Consider the following 19,750-nt stretch of genomic DNA (forward strand, 5'->3'; position numbering starts at 1 on the left):
TGTGCCACACATCAGAGCAGCTCTCACTACCATCTTCTAAAGCTTGCCTTTCGCACTTGCTGCTATCCTTGTGTGACAAATCACCCCTGAATTTGTTCTCCACCCACACCCAATGGATTGGCTACACGCATGGCTTTGGGTCTCCTCGCGGATGTCCAAAAGTGTCCTGGAGAATGCGGGTATCGATCCCGCTGCCTCTCACATGCAAAGCGAGCGCTCTACCATTTGAGCTAATTCCCCATTGAGGGTTGAGCACTGCAGCTTCATCGTGCCATACGGAGCCTCAGCTCAGGTGGAACTAATCACAACACCCCCCTTTCAATGTTTTCTGGGCTTGTCAACTACAACAAGACTCTTTGGTGCAATCGTAACTCACACGAGACATTTCCGAGCGATTCAAGTCTGGGCCCTACGCAGTACGCCAGGAGAGTGTCACTGGAAGCCCCTTTCAGCTGCTTCTGGAGAAAAGAGATGTCAGACTGGGCCGGGGGACTCTTTGCTGCCATCGGCCAGTATTGTGAGGGTAAGAGGTGAGACAATCACTTCATATGGTCAAAGATTGATGAGGTTTGAAGCCAGCGTTAACATGGTAGTACCTGAAAGGTAGTGAGCGGAGAAGTGCAAATAAACCTGGGGTGTACAACATCAGGCCTCGAGGGCCGGTGTCCTGCAGGTTTTAGGTATAACCCTGGGTCAACACACCTGAATCAAATGATTAGTTCATTACCAGGCCTCTGGAGAACTTCAAGAAATGTTGAGGAGGTAATTTAGCCATTTGAATCCCCTGTGATGGATCAAGAATACATCTGAAACCTGCAGGACACCGGCCCTCGAGGCCTGGAGTTCGACACCTGTGAAATAAAGATTTGCCAAAGGAAGCCACATGCATTCAATTGGGACACTGACTAGCAAAGTGTCAAATGGAGAATGCGGGCGTCGATCCCGCTACCTCTCGCATGCTAAGCGAGCGCTCTACCATTTGAGCTAACTCCCCTGTGCCACATGTCTTACTTATTACAGGCTACACTTTGTCCATACTTGTTGTATGATCAAAATAGGGAAGGGGCACAAATCCTGAAATCTGCAAAGCGCCCAGGAGGTGGCTGAGAGACTAAGGCGGCTCGCTGACAATCCACTGTCATGCTAACGTGACTGAATGCCATCAGCCTTAGAGACAGACTGAGGAGACTGGACATCCAAGGGACTGTGGACTAGAGCCACTGCTAATTCACATTGAATGAAGCCAACTGAGGGAGGTGGTTCTAATCAATATGCTTACCGACCTCCTCCCCTTGGTTTTCAGTGTAGGGCAAGTTGGCCATTAGGAATGTTGCTATTCTGGAAGCAGAACGTCTTTCTACTACTGTATTAGCAGACCATTGTCTTTAACATGACCTGTGCAACAAGACCACATGGTGAACTAAAGTGAATACTGAGCCAAAGAAGAGCATTGCATCATGCCTGCTTTGGCAGCCAATCTTACACTGACAAGATGCATCAACCTAAGCAGAAAGAGCTCTCGACGAGGATGGGATTCGAACCCACGCGTGCACAGCACAATGGATTAGCAGTCCATCGCCTTAACCTCTCGGCCACCTCATCTGCCGCACACCGCTCTTTGCCAGTAGCATTGGGAATTGACGAGGGATAATGTGTGAGCTGATCGCTGGTGTATGGACGCAGGGAGATTGACTCCAGATCCCCGACGAGGGGCTGCGTAACACTTTGGTAGAAGCCTGGAGTGATGCTGGCTTCTTCTTTGAGCCTGTTCTTCTTGGGGGTTGCCAGAGTGGATCGTCTGCCTCCATCTCACCCTGCCCCTAGCATTCTCCTCTGTCACACCAACCCTCTGCATGTCCTACTTGGCTACGTCTATGAACGTTGTCTTTGGTCTTTCTCTTATTCTCCTGCCCAGCAGCTCCGTATTTAACACCCTTTTCCCAGTATATCTTATATCCCTCCTCTGCACATGTGCAAATAACCTCAGCCTTGCTGGCCTAACGTCGTCTGCAAACGGCTCAACCCCAGCTGTCCCTCGCACGTGGTCATTTCACATCTGTTCCATCCTGGACACTCCCAAGCAAAAGCTTATCATCTTCAACTCTGCAGACTCCATCTGTGCCACACATCAGAGCAGCTCTCACTACCATCTTCTAAAGCTTGCCTTTCGCACTTGCTGCTATCCTTGTGTGACAAATCACCCCTGAATTTGTTCTCCACCCACACCCAATGGATTGGCTACACGCATGGCTTTGGGTCTCCTCGCGGATGTCCAAAAGTGTCCTGGAGAATGCGGGTATCGATCCCGCTGCCTCTCACATGCAAAGCGAGCGCTCTACCATTTGAGCTAATTCCCCATTGAGGGTTGAGCACTGCAGCTTCATCGTGCCATACGGAGCCTCAGCTCAGGTGGAACTAATCACAACACCCCCCTTTCAATGTTTTCTGGGCTTGTCAACTACAACAAGACCCTTTGGTGCAATCGTAACTCACACGAGACATTTCCGAGCGATTCAAGTCTGGGCCCTACGCAGTACGCCAGGAGAGTGTCACTGGAAGCCCCTTTCAGCTGCTTCTGGAGAAAAGAGATGTCAGACTGGGCCGGGGGACTCTTTGCTGCCATCGGCCAGTATTGTGAGGGTAAGAGGGGAGACAATCACTTCATATGGTCAAAGATTGATGAGGTTTGAAGCCAGCGTTAACATGGTAGTACCTGAAAGGTAGTGAGCGGAGAAGTGCAAATAAACCTGGGGTGTACAACATCAGGCCTCGAGGGCCGGTGTCCTGCAGGTTTTAGGTATAACCCTGGGTCAACACACCTGAATCAAATGATTAGTTCATTACCAGGCCTCTGGAGAACTTCAAGAAATGTTGAGGAGGTAATTTAGCCATTTGAATCCCCTATGATGGATCAAGAATACATCTGAAACCTGCAGGACACCGGCCCTCGAGGCCTGGAGTTCGACACCTGTGAAATAAAGATTTGCCAAAGGAAGCCACATGCATTCAATTGGGACACTGACTAGCAAAGTGTCAAATGGAGAATGCGGGCGTCGATCCCGCTACCTCTCGCATGCTAAGCGAGCGCTCTACCATTTGAGCTAACTCCCCTGTGCCACATGTCTTACTTATTACAGGCTACACTTTGTCCATACTTGTTGTATGATCAAAATAGGGAAGGGGCACAAATCCTGAAATCTGCAAAGCGCCCAGGAGGTGGCTGAGAGACTAAGGCGGCTCGCTGACAATCCACTGTCATGCTAACGTGACTGAATGCCATCAGCCTTAGAGACAGACTGAGGAGACTGGACATCCAAGGGACTGTGGACTAGAGCCACTGCTAATTCACATTGAATGAAGCCAACTGAGGGAGGTGGTTCTAATCAATATGCTTACCGACCTCCTCCCCTTGGTTTTCAGTGTAGGGCAAGTTGGCCATTAGGAATGTTGCTATTCTGGAAGCAGAACGTCTTTCTACTACTGTATTAGCAGACCATTGTCTTTAACATGACCTGTGCAACAAGACCACATGGTGAACTAAAGTGAATACTGAGCCAAAGAAGAGCATTGCATCATGCCTGCTTTGGCAGCCAATCTTACACTGACAAGATGCATCAACCTAAGCAGAAAGAGCTCTCGACGAGGATGGGATTCGAACCCACGCGTGCACAGCACAATGGATTAGCAGTCCATCGCCTTAACCTCTCGGCCACCTCATCTGCCGCACACCGCTCTTTGCCAGTAGCATTGGGAATTGACGAGGGATAATGTGTGAGCTGATCGCTGGTGTATGGACGCAGGGAGATTGACTCCAGATCCCCGACGAGGGGCTGCGTAACACTTTGGTAGAAGCCTGGAGTGATGCTGGCTTCTTCTTTGAGCCTGTTCTTCTTGGGGGTTGCCAGAGTGGATCGTCTGCCTCCATCTCACCCTGCCCCTAGCATTCTCCTCTGTCACACCAACCCTCTGCATGTCCTACTTGGCTACGTCTATGAACGTTGTCTTTGGTCTTTCTCTTATTCTCCTGCCCAGCAGCTCCGTATTTAACACCCTTTTCCCAGTATATCTTATATCCCTCCTCTGCACATGTGCAAATCACCTCAGCCTTGCTGGCCTAACGTCGTCCGCAAACGGCTCAACCCCAGCTGTCCCTCGCACGTGGTCATTTCACATCTGTTCCATCCTGGACACTCCCAAGCAAAAGCTTATCATCTTCAACTCTGCAGACTCCATCTGTGCCACACATCAGAGCAGCTCTCACTACCATCTTCTAAAGCTTGCCTTTCGCACTTGCTGCTATCCTTGTGTGACAAATCACCCCTGAATTTGTTCTCCACCCACACCCAATGGATTGGCTACACGCATGGCTTTGGGTCTCCTCGCGGATGTCCAAAAGTGTCCTGGAGAATGCGGGTATCGATCCCGCTGCCTCTCACATGCAAAGCGAGCGCTCTACCATTTGAGCTAATTCCCCATTGAGGGTTGAGCACTGCAGCTTCATCGTGCCATACGGAGCCTCAGCTCAGGTGGAACTAATCACAACACCCCCCTTTCAATGTTTTCTGGGCTTGTCAACTACAACAAGACTCTTTGGTGCAATCGTAACTCACACGAGACATTTCCGAGCGATTCAAGTCTGGGCCCTACGCAGTACGCCAGGAGAGTGTCACTGGAAGCCCCTTTCAGCTGCTTCTGGAGAAAAGAGATGTCAGACTGGGCCGGGGGACTCTTTGCTGCCATCGGCCAGTATTGTGAGGGTAAGAGGGGAGACAATCACTTCATATGGTCAAAGATTGATGAGGTTTGAAGCCAGCGTTAACATGGTAGTACCTGAAAGGTAGTGAGCGGAGAAGTGCAAATAAACCTGGGGTGTACAACATCAGGCCTCGAGGGCCGGTGTCCTGCAGGTTTTAGGTATAACCCTGGGTCAACACACCTGAATCAAATGATTAGTTCATTACCAGGCCTCTGGAGAACTTCAAGAAATGTTGAGGAGGTAATTTAGCCATTTGAATCCCCTATGATGGATCAAGAATACATCTGAAACCTGCAGGACACCGGCCCTCGAGGCCTGGAGTTCGACACCTGTGAAATAAAGATTTGCCAAAGGAAGCCACATGCATTCAATTGGGACACTGACTAGCAAAGTGTCAAATGGAGAATGCGGGCGTCGATCCCGCTACCTCTCGCATGCTAAGCGAGCGCTCTACCATTTGAGCTAACTCCCCTGTGCCACATGTCTTACTTATTACAGGCTACACTTTGTCCATACTTGTTGTATGATCAAAATAGGGAAGGGGCACAAATCCTGAAATCTGCAAAGCGCCCAGGAGGTGGCTGAGAGACTAAGGCGGCTCGCTGACAATCCACTGTCATGCTAACGTGACTGAATGCCATCAGCCTTAGAGACAGACTGAGGAGACTGGACATCCAAGGGACTGTGGACTAGAGCCACTGCTAATTCACATTGAATGAAGCCAACTGAGGGAGGTGGTTCTAATCAATATGCTTACCGACCTCCTCCCCTTGGTTTTCAGTGTAGGGCAAGTTGGCCATTAGGAATGTTGCTATTCTGGAAGCAGAACGTCTTTCTACTACTGTATTAGCAGACCATTGTCTTTAACATGACCTGTGCAACAAGACCACATGGTGAACTAAAGTGAATACTGAGCCAAAGAAGAGCATTGCATCATGCCTGCTTTGGCAGCCAATCTTACACTGACAAGATGCATCAACATAAGCAGAAAGAGCTCTCGACGAGGATGGGATTCGAGCCCACGCTTGCACAGCACAATGGATTAGCAGTCCATCGCCTTAACCTCTCGGCCACCTCATCTGCCGCACACCGCTCTTTGCCAGTAGCATTGGGAATTGACGAGGGATAATGTGTGAGCTGATCGCTGGTGTATGGACGCAGGGAGATTGACTCCAGATCCCCGACGAGGGGCTGCGTAACACTTTGGTAGAAGCCTGGAGTGATGCTGGCTTCTTCTTTGAGCCTGTTCTTCTTGGGGGTTGCCAGAGTGGATCGTCTGCCTCCATCTCACCCTGCCCCTAGCATTCTCCTCTGTCACACCAACCCTCTGCATGTCCTACTTGGCTACGTCTATGAACGTTGTCTTTGGTCTTTCTCTTATTCTCCTGCCCAGCAGCTCCGTATTTAACACCCTTTTCCCAGTATATCTTATATCCCTCCTCTGCACATGTGCAAATAACCTCAGCCTTGCTGGCCTAACGTCGTCCGCAAACGGCTCAACCCCAGCTGTCCCTCGCACGTGGTCATTTCACATCTGTTCCATCCTGGACACTCCCAAGCAAAAGCTTATCATCTTCAACTCTGCAGACTCCATCTGTGCCACACATCAGAGAAGCTCTCACTACCATCTTCTAAAGCTTGCCTTTCGCACTTGCTGCTATCCTTGTGTGACAAATCACCCCTGAATTTGTTCTCCACCCACACCCAATGGATTGGCTACACGCATGGCTTTGGGTCTCCTCGCGGATGTCCAAAAGTGTCCTGGAGAATGCGGGTATCGATCCCGCTGCCTCTCACATGCAAAGCGAGCGCTCTACCATTTGAGCTAATTCCCCATTGAGGGTTGAGCACTGCAGCTTCATCGTGCCATACGGAGCCTCAGCTCAGGTGGAACTAATCACAACACCCCCCTTTCAATGTTTTCTGGGCTTGTCAACTACAACAAGACTCTTTGGTGCAATCGTAACTCACACGAGACATTTCCGAGCGATTCAAGTCTGGGCCCTACGCAGTACGCCAGGAGAGTGTCACTGGAAGCCCCTTTCAGCTGCTTCTGGAGAAAAGAGATGTCAGACTGGGCCGGGGGACTCTTTGCTGCCATCGGCCAGTATTGTGAGGGTAAGAGGGGAGACAATCACTTCATATGGTCAAAGATTGATGAGGTTTGAAGCCAGCGTTAACATGGTAGTACCTGAAAGGTAGTGAGCGGAGAAGTGCAAATAAACCTGGGGTGTACAACATCAGGCCTCGAGGGCCGGTGTCCTGCAGGTTTTAGGTATAACCCTGGGTCAACACACCTGAATCAAATGATTAGTTCATTACCAGGCCTCTGGAGAACTTCAAGAAATGTTGAGGAGGTAATTTAGCCATTTGAATCCCCTATGATGGATCAAGAATACATCTGAAACCTGCAGGACACCGGCCCTCGAGGCCTGGAGTTCGACACCTGTGAAATAAAGATTTGCCAAAGGAAGCCACATGCATTCAATTGGGACACTGACTAGCAAAGTGTGAAATGGAGAATGCGGGCGTCGATCCCGCTACCTCTCGCATGCTAAGCGAGCGCTCTACCATTTGAGCTAACTCCCCTGTGCCACATGTCTTACTTATTACAGGCTACACTTTGTCCATACTTGTTGTATGATCAAAATAGGGAAGGGGCACAAATCCTGAAATCTGCAAAGCGCCCAGGAGGTGGCTGAGAGACTAAGGCGGCTCGCTGACAATCCACTGTCATGCTAACGTGACTGAATGCCATCAGCCTTAGAGACAGACTGAGGAGACTGGACATCCAAGGGACTGTGGACTAGAGCCACTGCTAATTCACATTGAATGAAGCCAACTGAGGGAGGTGGTTCTAATCAATATGCTTACCGACCTCCTCCCCTTGGTTTTCAGTGTAGGGCAAGTTGGCCATTAGGAATGTTGCTATTCTGGAAGCAGAACGTCTTTCTACTACTGTATTAGCAGACCATTGTCTTTAACATGACCTGTGCAACAAGACCACATGGTGAACTAAAGTGAATACTGAGCCAAAGAAGAGCATTGCATCATGCCTGCTTTGGCAGCCAATCTTACACTGACAAGATGCATCAACATAAGCAGAAAGAGCTCTCGACGAGGATGGGATTCGAACCCACGCGTGCACAGCACAATGGATTAGCAGTCCATCGCCTTAACCTCTCGGCCACCTCATCTGCCGCACACCGCTCTTTGCCAGTAGCATTGGGAATTGACGAGGGATAATGTGTGAGCTGATCGCTGGTGTATGGACGCAGGGAGATTGACTCCAGATCCCCGACGAGGGGCTGCGTAACACTTTGGTAGAAGCCTGGAGTGATGCTGGCTTCTTCTTTGAGCCTGTTCTTCTTGGGGGTTGCCAGAGTGGATCGTCTGCCTCCATCTCACCCTGCCCCTAGCATTCTCCTCTGTCACACCAACCCTCTGCATGTCCTACTTGGCTACGTCTATGAACGTTGTCTTTGGTCTTTCTCTTATTCTCCTGCCCAGCAGCTCCGTATTTAACACCCTTTTCCCAGTATATCTTATATCCCTCCTCTGCACATGTGCAAATAACCTCAGCCTTGCTGGCCTAACGTCGTCCGCAAACGGCTCAACCCCAGCTGTCCCTCGCACGTGGTCATTTCACATCTGTTCCATCCTGGACACTCCCAAGCAAAAGCTTATCATCTTCAACTCTGCAGACTCCATCTGTGCCACACATCAGAGCAGCTCTCACTACCATCTTCTAAAGCTTGCCTTTCGCACTTGCTGCTATCCTTGTGTGACAAATCACCCCTGAATTTGTTCTCCACCCACACCCAATGGATTGGCTACACGCATGGCTTTGGGTCTCCTCGCGGATGTCCAAAAGTGTCCTGGAGAATGCGGGTATCGATCCCGCTGCCTCTCACATGCAAAGCGAGCGCTCTACCATTTGAGCTAATTCCCCATTGAGGGTTGAGCACTGCAGCTTCATCGTGCCATACGGAGCCTCAGCTCAGGTGGAACTAATCACAACACCCCCCTTTCAATGTTTTCTGGGCTTGTCAACTACAACAAGACTCTTTGGTGCAATCGTAACTCACACGAGACATTTCCGAGCGATTCAAGTCTGGGCCCTACGCAGTACGCCAGGAGAGTGTCACTGGAAGCCCCTTTCAGCTGCTTCTGGAGAAAAGAGATGTCAGACTGGGCCGGGGGACTCTTTGCTGCCATCGGCCAGTATTGTGAGGGTAAGAGGGGAGACAATCACTTCATATGGTCAAAGATTGATGAGGTTTGAAGCCAGCGTTAACATGGTAGTACCTGAAAGGTAGTGAGCGGAGAAGTGCAAATAAACCTGGGGTGTACAACATCAGGCCTCGAGGGCCGGTGTCCTGCAGGTTTTAGGTATAACCCTGGGTCAACACACCTGAATCAAATGATTAGTTCATTACCAGGCCTCTGGAGAACTTCAAGAAATGTTGAGGAGGTAATTTAGCCATTTGAATCCCCTATGATGGATCAAGAATACATCTGAAACCTGCAGGACACCGGCCCTCGAGGCCTGGAGTTCGACACCTGTGAAATAAAGATTTGCCAAAGGAAGCCACATGCATTCAATTGGGACACTGACTAGCAAAGTGTCAAATGGAGAATGCGGGCGTCGATCCCGCTACCTCTCGCATGCTAAGCGAGCGCTCTACCATTTGAGCTAACTCCCCTGTGCCACATGTCTTACTTATTACAGGCTACACTTTGTCCATACTTGTTGTATGATCAAAATAGGGAAGGGGCACAAATCCTGAAATCTGCAAAGCGCCCAGGAGGTGGCTGAGAGACTAAGGCGGCTCGCTGACAATCCACTGTGTTTTCTGTTAGCGTCTGAAACTGAAGTTGATCTAAGAATATGTCCTGTTCTTCTGAGGTTTGAGCACATTCTGATTTATACAATTTATCATAAAATTCTCTAAAGCTGTCATTAATTTCCAATGGATCTACTGTTATATTCCCTGAAGAGGTCTTTATACTATTAATTGCTCTTTCACTCTGTATTTTTTTAATTCTCCATGCCAAAAGTCTACCTGCTTTCTCTCCTTGGTCATAATAATATTGCTTCAGCCACATTAGACTTTTTGCTGCTGCATCAGATGATAATTTATTATATTCAGTTCTCAGATGTAGCAACTCACTTTGTTTTGTTGAGTCGTAACTAACGTTTAAGTCTAATTCCAAAGATTTAATCTGTTTATCCAGGGTTTCCATTCGCTTTCTTTGCTGTTTATTCTTTGTACTCGTAAAGCTAAGAATTTCACCTCTAATATATGCTTTGAATCCTTCCCATCTCACTAAGGCACAAGTTTGATCTGTATTTAACTCAAAGTAATTTTCTGTTTTCTCCTCTATAAATTTAACAAATTCAGGATTCTGCAGCCATTTTGTTTGAAGCCGCCAGCGAGGTGGGTTATGGATAAACTTTCCTAGATGGATACTCAGTGAGATAGCTGCATGATCACTGATCACTATGCTGACACTGTTTGATCCTTGATAAACGTTCTCTTGAGACAAGAAAGTAATCTATACGTGAGCGGGATTTATGTATACTTGAATGACAGGAGAATTCTATTTATCAGGATTTTGTTCTCTCCATACTTCTACCAAGTTAATATCTGATATAAATCGATTTATTAGTTGTCTATTTTGTGCTTTATATGTATCTGAACCTGTTGAGCGATCTATACTCGGATTGAGTATAGATCTTCACACACTGAGGTTAATTATGGAGTTCCACAGGGTTCAGTGCTAGGACCAATTCTGTTTACATTATACATGCTTCCCTTAGGCAGTATCATTAGAAGACATAGCATACATTTTCACTGCTATGCAGATGACACCCAGCTCTATCTGTCCATGAAGCCAGATAACACACACCAATTAGTTAAACTGCAGGAATGTCTTAAAGACATAAAGACCTGGATGGCCGCTAACTTTCTGCTTCTTAATTCAGATAAAACTGAGGTTATTGTACTCGGCCCTGAAAATCTTAGAAATATGGTATCTAATCAGATTCTTACTCTGGATGGCATTACCTTGGCCTCCAGTAACGCGGTGAGGAACCTTGGAGTCATTTTTGACCAGGACATGTCCTTCAATGCACATATTAAACAAATATGTAAGACTGCTTTCTTCCATTTGCGCAACATCTCTAAAATTAGAAATATCCTGTCTCAGAGTGACGCTGAAAAACTAGTTCATGCATTTATTACTTCCAGGCTGGACTACTGTAATTCATTATTATCAGGATGTCCAAAAAACTCACTGAAAAGCCTTCAGCTAATCCAAAATGCTGCAGCAAGAGTCCTGACAGGGACTAGAAAGAGAGAGCAGATTTCTCCTGTTTTGGCTTCCCTTCATTGGCTTCCTGTTAAATCCAGAATTGAATTCAAAATCCTGCTCCTCACATACAAGGTCTTAAATAATCAGGCCCCATCTTATCTTAATGACCTTGTAGTACCATATCACCCTATTAGAGCGCTCCGCTCTCGCTCTGCAGGCCTACTTGTTGTTCCTAGAGTATTTAAAAGTAGAATGGGAGGGAGAGCCTTCAGTTTTCAGGCCCCTCTTCTGTGGAACCAGCTTCCAGTTTGGATTCGGGAGACAGACACTATCTCTACTTTTAAGATTAGGCTTAAAACTTTCCTTTTTTCTAAAGCATATAGTTAGGGCTGGACCAGGTGACCCTGAATCCTCCCTTTGTTATGCTGCAATAGATGTAGGCTGCCGGGGGATTCCCATGATGCATTGAGTTTTTCCTTTCCAGTCACCTTTCTCACTCACTATGTGTTAACAGACCTCTCTGCATTGAATCATATCTGTTATTAACCTCTGTCTCTCTTCCACAGCATGTCTTTATCCTGTCTTCCTTCTCTCACCCCAACCGGTCGCAGCAGATGGCCGCCCCTCCCTGAGCCTGGTTCTGCCGGAGGTTTCTTCCTGTTAAAAGGGAGTTTTTCCTTCCCACTGTCGCCAAAGTGCTTGCTCATAGGGGGTCATATGATTGTTGGGTTTTTCTCTGTATCTATGAAGCGCCTTGAGGCGACTTTTGTTGTGATTTGGCGCTATATAAATAAAATTGAATTGAATTGAATTGAATTGAGAGTGCAGTTAAAGTCTCCTCCAAGCATATACAGTCCTTGCAAAGCAGATAAAGTAAGAAACAGATCTTCAATAAATTTGAGCTTATTTTCATTTGGCCCATTGAGACTCACCAAGTTTAAAGTAATAGAAAGGATGGTACCCTGAGTGAGTACGTACCTACCAGCAGGGTCTTTTATTATTTTCGTCATTTGGGATGGTATGCTTCTATGAATCAAAATAATTACACCTCTCGCATAGTTATTGTATGATGCGTGGATCACCTGGCCAGGCCATCTGTTCCTCACAGACTTTAGTTCACAGTCCGTCAGATGTGTTTCTTGAAGAAAAACTATTTTTGATTTCAATTGCTTGATCCTGCTTATAACCTGTTTCAGTTTGATCAGTTTCCTGAGACCCCGGACATTCCAACTAGTGACTTTTATGTCAGAGATATTGCGGGTGTTTAGTTGGTCCATACTTGGAGTTTTCATTCTGTAATATTAAGATAACAACACGTGATGCTGATGTCAAGTAAACAAAAGTGACAAGTAAACTTTGAATAAAATAAAATAAGATAAGATAAGATAAGATAACCTTTATTAGTCCCACACGTGGGAAATTTGTTTTGTCACAGCAGGAAGTGGACAGTGCAAAAGTTATGAGGCAAAAATTAGAATACAATAAGAATAAATACAGTACACAACTGTACAGAATAGAATAAAATACTATATACAGTAGAATAAAATAAAATAAATATACAATAAGATAAAAATAGAATACAAATACAAATACTATATACAACTGAGTAAAATACAACGATGACAGAAAGGATTATTGCACTTAGTATTATTGCATATGTGTGGATGTGTGTGCTTGATCAGTTAAAGTCTTTATTATGGAGTCTGACAGCAGTGGGGAGGAAAGACCTGCAAAATCTCTCCGTCCCACACCGTGGGTGCCGCAGTCTCCCACTGAAGGAGCTGCTCAGTGCTGTCACAGTCTGCTGCATGGGGTGGAAGATGTTGTCCATCAGGGATGACAGCTTAGCCGCCGTTCTCCTGTCACTCACCACCTCCACTGGGTCCAGAGGGCATCCTAGAACAGAGCTGGCCCTTCGGATCACCCTGTTCAGTCTCTTCCTGTCCCCAGCAGAGATGCTGCCGCCCCAGCAGACCACACCATAAAAGATAGCAGAAGCCACCACAGAGTCATAGAAGGTCTTCAGGAGTGGGCCCTCCACTCCAAACGACCTGAGTCTCCGCAGCAGGTACAGCCTGCTCTGCCCTTTCCTGTAGAGGGCGTCTGAGTTATGAGTCCAGTCCAGTCTGTTGTTCAGATGAACACCAAGGTACCTGTAGCTGTCCACAGCCTCAATGTCCATACCCTGGATGTTCAGTGGTTGCAGTGGAGAATGCTTGTGCCTGCGGAAGTCTACCACCAGCTCCTTGGTTTTACTGGCGTTGATCTGGAGGTAGTTCAGCTGGCACCAGTCCACAAAGTCTTGAGTCAGTCCTCTGTACTCCTTGTCGTCCCCATCAGTGATGAGGCCGACTATTGCAGAGTCATCAGAGAACTTCTGCAGGAAGCACTGGGTGGAATTGTGGGAGAAGTCTGCAGTGTAGATGGTGAAGAGGAACGGAGCCAGAACCGTTCCCTGTGGGGCCCCCGTACTGCAGACGACCCTGTCCGACACACAGCCCTGAGTCCTCACATACTGTGGTCGGTCGGTGAGGTAGTCCAGGATCCAGGTAGTGAGGTGATGGTCCACTCCAGAGTTCACCAGCTTGTCCTTTAGAACCGAGGGAAGAATAGTGTTGAAGGCACTGGAGAAATCAAAGAACATGATTCTCACAGTGCTTCCAGCGGTCTCCAGGTGAGCGAGGGAACGATGTAGGAGGTGAATGACGGCATCATCCGCTCCAATGCCGGGCTGGTAGGCAAACTGAAGTGGGTCCAGTGATGAGCTTATTAGGCGCCGAAGCTGAGCCATAGAGAAATAAATAGAGAAAAAAAACCCTGGCATTGACCCATAACACTTAAAGTCCCCCCCCCCCCCCCCCCCCCTTCCCTTACTCAGAGTAGTAAACTAGGGGCTGTGCTATTCCACTACAAAGGGGAATAGCTGAACTACAAGAACCCAACCCAACTAAGGCAACAGTGGTGTCCGTCAACCATGCATACACCATATTCAAACATAACATAAACATAACAAACCCATATGTGTTAACATATCAGACTAGCCACTAAATTAGAATAATTCCATGGCAGTGTCCTTTTTGTAACTTACAGAATCCCACTTGAAAGGATAAAAGTTAAACCAAAGTAGGTAACATTGTTGTGTTCAAGAGGGAGAAAGAGAGAAAAAGGAAAAACAAACAAACAAAAAATTACGTTTGTAGTGGCGTTATTAAAACGTAATGGAAGAAGCTCTAAAAAAGAAAAAAAATACTTCCTGTGTCCAATAACATGGCAAGTCAATGAGTAGCAAAAAGCCAAATATTATAACTGAGTGAAAATACAGATTTTTACAGCTCGTCTATTAGTTATGAGCAGCTGATTCTGCAGTTCAGGGAGTGAAACGCTCACCGCTACAGTTAGTCCTGTCCAGTGTGTCTACGGTGGAAATCCTTGGCCTCCTTTGGAGATGAAAACAGGCGCATCTTCCCATCGTGGAGGATTCTCATCTTGCATGGATTATATTGAAAACCGCGGAACACTCCTTCGTCGGCAAACACTTTTCTGATCGCGTTGAACTCCGTTCGCTGCTGGATGGTCTCAGCTGAGAAATCTTGGGCAAAAAAGAGTTTGTTTCCGTCGTGCTTGATGTTACTGTGTTTTGTGGAGCGGAAAACAAACTCCCGATCTTGGAAGTTCAGGAATCGGATAAGGACAGCTCTGTGTTGGTTTGGCTTTGGAGGTGCTAGGATGCGGTGAGCCCTCTCAATAACGAACAATCTGTCGGTCTCAAGCCAGCACGGTAACATCTCCCTTATAAACTCCAGCAGTGGCCACTGACCCTCGGCGCCCTCCCGGAGGCCAAATAGCCGCAGGTTCTTCCTTCGGCCCCGGTTCTCCAGGTCGTCGGTTTTTGCCTCCAGGTAGGATATCCGCTTCATGGCACTGCTGAGATCGGCCACGCTCTTTCCCAGGAGCGCCACTGCCGACATTATTCTATTTTCAGCTTCCACTAGTCGTGTAGCATTTGCAGCAACATTTTGCTTTACCTCCATCATGTTTGTCTCCAAAGCAGCAACTGGCTTCGTCATTTCGCCCATATGGTTATCTATGCTGTCCAGTTTAGTTCCGAATACACTAAACTCGGAGCGCAATGACCGAAGTTCAGCTAACACCGTGCTAAGGTCACCCATGCTACTAGCGCTAGCAGCTCCCTCGCTGTTTTCAGGCATTGCCAAAATATCGGTTTTAACTGGTTTTTGGGAACCGCGTTTTTGGGGTGAAAATATCACAGCCCTTAAGATTAGTCGTTTTTGACATTTTCCAATAGCAATTAAGTTTCTAGTTTTTGGTTGTTCATGCAGGTTACACGGAGCAACCACTTTATGCTGCCATCTTGATCCGCGGCTCCATAGCACCCCCCATGCACCTCATTTTACTGTGTACAGTGACAATAACATACGTCATGAAGTCAGCGAAACTTAATGCAGCTGGACACCGCTGGGTGGCGGAGCTGGCAGATTATCGGTTCACTCTTAAGTACAGGCCAGGGGCAGCGAATCGAGATGTAGATTACTTATCAAGAAGAGGAAAGCCCATTAAAGCCATCATGCAGGAATGCACAGAGGAATGTCAGCAGGATGCCATTGAATGTGTTGGGAAAGCTGTCACCTGTAATGTCAACGCGCTTCCAGAGGGATGCATCATCTCAGAACCATCCATCCATCCGCTTCTCAGGGGGCACTGGAGCCTATCCCATCTGTCATAGGGCAAGAGGCAGGGTACACCCTGGACAGGTCGCCAGTCTGTCACAGGGCCAACACACAGGTACAGACAACCATTCGCACTCACATTCACTCGCACCTAATGGCAATTTGGATTTTTCCAATTAACCTATCCCCACAAGCTGCATGTCTTTGGACAGTGGGAGGAAGCCGGAGTACCCGGAGGGAACCCACACAAACACGGGGAGAACATGCAAACTCAATGCAGAAAGACCCCGGCCTGATGGTGGAATTGAACTCAGGACCTTCTTGCTGTGCAGCAACAATGCTAACCACCGTGCCATCTCAGAACCAATTCAGCCATTTGCAGTTGACGACATCAGAGAAGCCCAGGATGCAGACATAGCCATAAACCGAGTTTTGTCCCTGAAAAGAACACACTACCTGAAGCATAAAGAAAAGATGGCGGCGAGTGAGGCAGTTAGGTACCTTCTTCTTCATTTGCAGATTGATGGAGATGGCATTCTGAGGCGTGAGACCACAAGGAGAATGCAGTTAGTTGTTCCTGACTCATTAAAGCCCATGGTCTATAAAAATCTACATGGGGAGATGGGACATTTAGGAGCAGACAGGATGGTTGCTCTCACCAGGGAGCGCTTCTTCTGGCCTAAAATGAGGCAGGAAATGGAGCACTATGCCACTCAGGTGTGTCGCTGTATAAAGATGAAGAAGCCTAACAGAATAACCAGAACACCAATTCAGAGCATTGAAACCTCTGCGCCGTTTGAGATGATATCCATTGACTATCTGCATTTGGACAAGTGCACAGGAGGTGAAGAATACATACTCGTAGTTGTGGATCATTTCACCAAATATGCCCAGGCATAAGCGACAAAGGACAAGTCTGGGAAGTAAGCTCTTTGATAACTTTATCATGCGCTTCGGTTTCCCATCCAAAATACACCGTGACCAGGGGAAAGAATTTGAGAACAATCTTTTCCGCAAGCTTCAAGGCTACTGCGGTATCAGCCATTCTCGTACCTCCCCGTATCACCCACAGGCCAATCCTGCAGAGCGCTTCAATAGGACACTCCTAGGTATGCTCCGGACACTTGATGAATCTCAGAAGTCAAGATGGAAAGACCATTTGAACAAAGTAGTTCATGCCTACAACTCGACTGTGCACGAAGCAACAGGATTTTCTCCATTCTTCCTTCTCTTTGGCCGTGAACCAACCTTGCCTATCGACCTGCTCGTCCCAAAAAGAGAAGAAGAGAAGAGTCAATCACACATTGGCTATGCAGAGAAATGGAGAGGAGTTATGCAAGAGGTCTACGCAATTGCGAGGCAGAACATGAGAAAGATTGCAAGAAGGGGACAGAAAAACTACAATCGACGTGCATGGAGCTCTGTGCTTCAGCCAGGTGACCATGTCTTGGTGAGAAATCTCACACCCAGAGGAGGTCCTGGGAAACTGCGCAGCTATTGGGAGGATATGATTCATGTCATCACCGAGAGGAAAGGTCCTGATAGTCCAGTGTATGTGGTTGAGCCACTGCAGGGGACAGGAAGAAGACGAGTGTTACACCGTAACCTACTGTTGCCGTGTCCTTACCTGGTTGACGAGTCTGGGGTGTGCGAAAGCAGCCTGAAAGAGAAAAGCCGTGGAAACAAACAGAGACAGTCAGCAAGAAGACATCATCAGACCAAGCCCGATACTGACCAAACAGACACAGGCAGTTCTAGTGAAGATGACTGTCACATGTGGACAGCACTCAGATATGCCGATCCACCCGTCAACCCAGAAACAGAGGATTTCTGCCCCCGGAGTGACGCACTCGGAGAGAAGTCAGAGCCTGCTTTCAGAGCACAGGGGCATCCTGAAGAGGAACAGGTGGAGGAGAGACGCAGTTTGGAGGAGGAGGTTGAAGCTCCAGCTGTTGGACCCGAGGGTGAGCAGAGTGATGCTGAGACATGGAGGCACAAGCCAAAGAGAATGAGACAGCCCCGGCGTGTCTACACATATGAAAAACTAGGCTAGCCAACCGTCCAGCAATGGAGCACATGCCCTGTCAGTGTGAACATCCATCCATCCATCATTCCTCTGTCCCACCATCATTCATGTATCCTTTACAGTATCAATAGATATAACAGTCAACTTCACAAGAGAGTTTAATCTAAGCGTAACATTACAGTTGCAGTTCATGTTGATGTGGTATTGACACACAGTTAAAAGAGAAACAGGTACTCTGAGCATTATTACTATAATAAATAGAGGGAAGGTTTATCATTCTAGCGTCAAAGAGTTAAGACAGTAGTGGGTACAATACAGGTTTAATGAACTCATGGTTTTGAAGTGTGTAATCACATGATGTTGGGGTGTAAATGGTATTCTCCTTGTCCCACTGCGAAGATTCGGCAGGCCCACCAATACTTCGAGGGATAACCCACCCTTCAGTACAAAAGGACTATGAACATTTAGTTTTGTATCGTGACCATGAGAGACTTGTCCTGAGATACTAAGAGATGGTATAACCTCTCTCCCAGTAATGTGTAATATGTGTGGAAATACTTGTTTGCTCGCTCATCTTCGGTTAAATGTTCTATTTTTGGTAAAATGTCAAAGATTAGAAAGAAAATGTGTGGCAACATTTTTCTTTTGTGGGGGAGGGTGTTGCGCTCTAAAAGTAGTTATAAAACTTACATTTTTCTGAATCGTTGGGAAAATCTTTAAAGACTATTCTTATTTAATTGTGTTTTGTTTTTGGACACATTTCTAGTTAACTTTTGTAGTTTACTGGCTCCAGGAGGTCAGAGTTCAGACGTGTGATGTCATCAGTAAGCGCAGAAGAAAAAACAGTGTCTGAGACGTGAGAGAGCGATGTTTTGCTGATGATAGGCTATGCTGCCTGTAAACTCCAAACCTGAACTGAGGAGAATAAAGTTGCAAAAAACAGGAGAGTGGAGTCATGTCTCTCTGAGGGTGCAACACAGGCATGCACTCAAAGACTAACCCTAAACTGGAAGACTGACGTGGAGTCTCACGCAGTGATCCCGCGCCGGTGGAGGCTTCACCACACCATTAAGTAGCTCCCTCCGCTGACGCTGATCCGCTGCAGGTGTGTGGCATCCTCCTTGGGCGTGGCCAATCATCCACAGGCCTGACGGTGCTGTAGCCCGGCCTCCTGGCCACAGCCACAACCACACACACACCCACACCCACACACATACACATACATAGACACATGGAACAAAACCCCAGACAGCAGAACAGAGCACCCACCAAATAATACCAATAATAATAATAATAGCGATAATAGTCCACACTTCTCACAGACCCCGAGTCCCCAGAGCTGGGTCCGTGACAGTGACACGCCGGCATGTCTATATCCCTGCAACATCTGTCGGACGGACGGTCGGTCAGTATGAGTGAGCATGAATGTGGGTAACTGTGCTCACCTCCACCCAGAAGTGGGCGTAGCTGCCCAGGGCTGGTGCTGGCACACCTGTTCCTCACCTGCAGATCTTTGCCCAGCTGAGGATAGCTGCAGACCACAGGGAGAAGGCTGGTCCACCGACGGCCTGCTCAGATGTTAGCTATTGGCTTACACTGAACCCAAATGAAACCTCACAGCGCTGTTTCACACTGTGAAGACGGCATCAGCCAGACATTCAGCACGCATTAGGCGCTGAAAGCTTCACTACAGCAAGCCTGCACGCTGTACCCCCGTGGGTCACGCCCACCGCCAAATGTCACGGCGTGTGACCGAGACACGCCGACCAGTGTGACAAAACCGCAGCGAGAACACACGGCTCTTTAAAAGGTGATGACCAGACAACAAGGCCTCACAGAAACAGATATACAATCTACACACACACACAAAATGTGTTGTGAAGTTCATGGCATCATTGTAAAAGCAGATCACTTTCTGCTTGTGCACACACAGCATTCCTTCAAGGGATATATCTGTCTGCC

At 47.5% G+C, this 19,750-nt stretch overlaps 14 non-coding genes across 14 annotated transcripts; all 14 read right to left on the reverse strand.

The window, feature by feature from the left end:
* Nucleotides 1-167: 167 nt before the first annotated feature.
* trnaa-ugc (transfer RNA alanine (anticodon UGC)) lies at nt 168-240 on the reverse strand. The gene has a single exon. It is a non-coding gene; the product is annotated as a tRNA-Ala (tRNA).
* A 681-nt stretch (nt 241-921) lies between these two features.
* Nucleotides 922-994, reverse strand: trnaa-agc (transfer RNA alanine (anticodon AGC)). Its single transcript has one exon. It is a non-coding gene; the product is annotated as a tRNA-Ala (tRNA).
* Nucleotides 995-1,520: 526 nt separating this feature from the next.
* trnas-gcu (transfer RNA serine (anticodon GCU)) lies at nt 1,521-1,602 on the reverse strand. The gene has a single exon. It is a non-coding gene; the product is annotated as a tRNA-Ser (tRNA).
* A 682-nt stretch (nt 1,603-2,284) lies between these two features.
* trnaa-ugc (transfer RNA alanine (anticodon UGC)) lies at nt 2,285-2,357 on the reverse strand. Its single transcript has one exon. It is a non-coding gene; the product is annotated as a tRNA-Ala (tRNA).
* A 681-nt stretch (nt 2,358-3,038) lies between these two features.
* trnaa-agc (transfer RNA alanine (anticodon AGC)) lies at nt 3,039-3,111 on the reverse strand. The gene has a single exon. It is a non-coding gene; the product is annotated as a tRNA-Ala (tRNA).
* Nucleotides 3,112-3,637: 526 nt separating this feature from the next.
* On the reverse strand, nt 3,638-3,719 carry trnas-gcu (transfer RNA serine (anticodon GCU)). Its single transcript has one exon. It is a non-coding gene; the product is annotated as a tRNA-Ser (tRNA).
* A 682-nt stretch (nt 3,720-4,401) lies between these two features.
* trnaa-ugc (transfer RNA alanine (anticodon UGC)) lies at nt 4,402-4,474 on the reverse strand. Its single transcript has one exon. It is a non-coding gene; the product is annotated as a tRNA-Ala (tRNA).
* Nucleotides 4,475-5,155: 681 nt separating this feature from the next.
* trnaa-agc (transfer RNA alanine (anticodon AGC)) lies at nt 5,156-5,228 on the reverse strand. The gene has a single exon. It is a non-coding gene; the product is annotated as a tRNA-Ala (tRNA).
* A 526-nt stretch (nt 5,229-5,754) lies between these two features.
* On the reverse strand, nt 5,755-5,836 carry trnas-gcu (transfer RNA serine (anticodon GCU)). Its single transcript has one exon. It is a non-coding gene; the product is annotated as a tRNA-Ser (tRNA).
* A 682-nt stretch (nt 5,837-6,518) lies between these two features.
* Nucleotides 6,519-6,591, reverse strand: trnaa-ugc (transfer RNA alanine (anticodon UGC)). The gene has a single exon. It is a non-coding gene; the product is annotated as a tRNA-Ala (tRNA).
* Nucleotides 6,592-7,272: 681 nt separating this feature from the next.
* On the reverse strand, nt 7,273-7,345 carry trnaa-agc (transfer RNA alanine (anticodon AGC)). The gene has a single exon. It is a non-coding gene; the product is annotated as a tRNA-Ala (tRNA).
* A 526-nt stretch (nt 7,346-7,871) lies between these two features.
* Nucleotides 7,872-7,953, reverse strand: trnas-gcu (transfer RNA serine (anticodon GCU)). Its single transcript has one exon. It is a non-coding gene; the product is annotated as a tRNA-Ser (tRNA).
* A 682-nt stretch (nt 7,954-8,635) lies between these two features.
* Nucleotides 8,636-8,708, reverse strand: trnaa-ugc (transfer RNA alanine (anticodon UGC)). The gene has a single exon. It is a non-coding gene; the product is annotated as a tRNA-Ala (tRNA).
* Nucleotides 8,709-9,389: 681 nt separating this feature from the next.
* Nucleotides 9,390-9,462, reverse strand: trnaa-agc (transfer RNA alanine (anticodon AGC)). Its single transcript has one exon. It is a non-coding gene; the product is annotated as a tRNA-Ala (tRNA).
* Nucleotides 9,463-19,750: the final 10,288 nt, after the last annotated feature.

The sequence above is a fragment of the Copadichromis virginalis genome, linkage group LG12 (assembly GCF_057382275.1).
Source record: "Copadichromis virginalis isolate Kocher_CV1m ecotype Utaka linkage group LG12, C_Virginalis_male_GT1.1, whole genome shotgun sequence".
NCBI classification, from domain to species: domain Eukaryota; kingdom Metazoa; phylum Chordata; class Actinopteri; order Cichliformes; family Cichlidae; genus Copadichromis; species Copadichromis virginalis.